Here is a 2,291-nt window from a genome sequence, read left to right as displayed (position 1 = left end):
ATTTGTTGATATGAAGGTATTTAATAGGTACTGCAATTATACACTGTGAAAAAAATACTGTAAAATTGACAGTAACTTACTGTAATGTCAGTTTTGGTTGCCAGTAAGTCAAGCGCACTGTAAGTAAATAATTATAATTGTGCTGTATTTTCACATTACAATAGTAACAATTAATTTATTGTGCGCTTGTAAAAGTCTTACTGGCAACCAAAATTGCCTGCAAGTTACTGTAACTTTTGCAGTAATTATAATTATTAATTTATGGTGCACTTGTAAATGTACAGTCTTACTGGCAATTTTGGTTGCCAGTAAGTTATTGTAAATTTTATCATAAATTGTAACTGTAATTTACACCGTGCTTCCAAATGTACAGTCTTACTGGAAACCTAAATTTCCAGTAAGTTACTGTAAATTTTACAGTAAATTGTATTGATTAATTTACACTGTGCCTGCACATTTACCCAAGCTGGCAACCGAAATTGCCTGCAAGTTACACTAAATTTGACAGTAAATTGTAATAATTAAATTACAGTGTGCTTGTAAATTTAAAATCTTACTGGCAACCAAAATTGCCAGTAAGTTACTGTAAATGTATTTTAAATTGTAACTGTAATTTACACTGTGCATCCAAATTTACAGTCTTACTGAAATCCAAATGACCAGGAAGTTACTTAACATTTTACTGTAAATTGCAATTATTAATTTACACTGTGCTTGTAAATTTACAGACTTACTGGAAAACAAAATCTCCAGTGAGTTACTATAAATATTACAGTAAATTGTATTGATTAAATTACAGTGTGCTTGTAAATTTAAGATCTTACTGGCAACCAAAAATGACTGTAAGTTACAGTACATTTTACCACAATTTGTAACGGTCCCACTTTATATTGTGGCCTTAATGAATACGTACTTACACAGGAATTAATAGTTTGTTACAATGTACTTATTGTGTAAATACATCTATTTACTGTGCACATGCTTGATTAAATACATGAATGTAATTACATCTGTAACTAACTTTTGTAATTGCATTTGTAAATACACTGTTGACACTCCCTTACACCTTAACCCACCCTTAAACCTACACATGCCACCAAACCTGTCCATAACCCAACCCCAATCCCAACTCAAAAACACTACAAGTGTTCTCAAATACATTATAAACACAGTAAGTACATTGTATTTATTTTTTTGATGGTAGAACATAGTAGTTAAGGACACTTAATATAAAGAGGGACCATTGTAACTAATTTACTCTGGCAACCAAAATCACCAGTAAGTTACTGTAAATTTTACAGTAAATTAAAATTATTATTTCCACTGTGCTTGTAAATTTAGTCTAACTGGAAACCAAAATTGCCAGTAAGTTACTGTAAATTTTACAGTAAATTGGTATTATAAATTTTCAGTGTGCTTGTAAATTTAGTCTAACTGGAAACCAAAATTGCCAGTAAGTTACTGTAAATTTTACAGTAAATTGGTATTATAAATTTTCAGTGTGCTTGTAAATTTAGTCTAACTGGAAACCAAAATTGGCAGTAAGTTACTGTAAATTTTACAGAAAATTGGTATTAAAACTTTTCAGTGCGCTTGTAAATTTAGTCTTACCGGCAACCAAAATTTCCAGTACATTACTGTAAATTTTACATATTTTTTACAGTGTACGGTAAAACATTCTTTGTTTTTTCTGCCTTTAAAGGTGATGTGTGTAGTATATATTTTCTGTAGTATTATATTTTTATCTTATATATCTGGTTTCTGTTATATTTAGCAGTCAGCAGTCATAAGGAATGCTAAGTGTCTTTTATTTCATAGTCCAAACCATGAGGTAATGCCATACTATATAACATGAACTACATGCAATGTTAAAATGTCCCGATTATGCCAACCCAATTGGTTTAAAGTATTGTTTTGGAATATATTGCATTCAGAGTTTCATTCAACTTTCATACAAACCTTCAGCCAAATGCCTGTCACTACAGTTAAATTTACTGAGGCCTGAGAAAGACATCCTTCTTCCTCTCAGTGTCACATCCCAGGAATTTGAAGCCCTTGGAGGAACATTGTTTCCAAACGCGTATTCAATATTGCCAGATTTCTGACTCAGACATCGAATAAGAATCATTCTAGTCCTTAAAATAGGTCTGAACTCTGCTGAGGATACCAAAGGGATCACAGAGGCTGTCTGGGTTTCTCCTCGAGCTTGAGAAACTCTCCATCTAATGATCATTTATGACTTATGCAATGTGATTCTAGGCCAAGAATGAAGTGCAAAGCGAAAACCTTTC

The sequence above is a fragment of the Danio rerio genome, chromosome 11 (genome assembly GCF_049306965.1).
Source record: "Danio rerio strain Tuebingen ecotype United States chromosome 11, GRCz12tu, whole genome shotgun sequence".
NCBI classification, from domain to species: Eukaryota; Metazoa; Chordata; class Actinopteri; order Cypriniformes; family Danionidae; genus Danio; species Danio rerio.
This window is presented reverse-complemented; position numbering follows the sequence as displayed.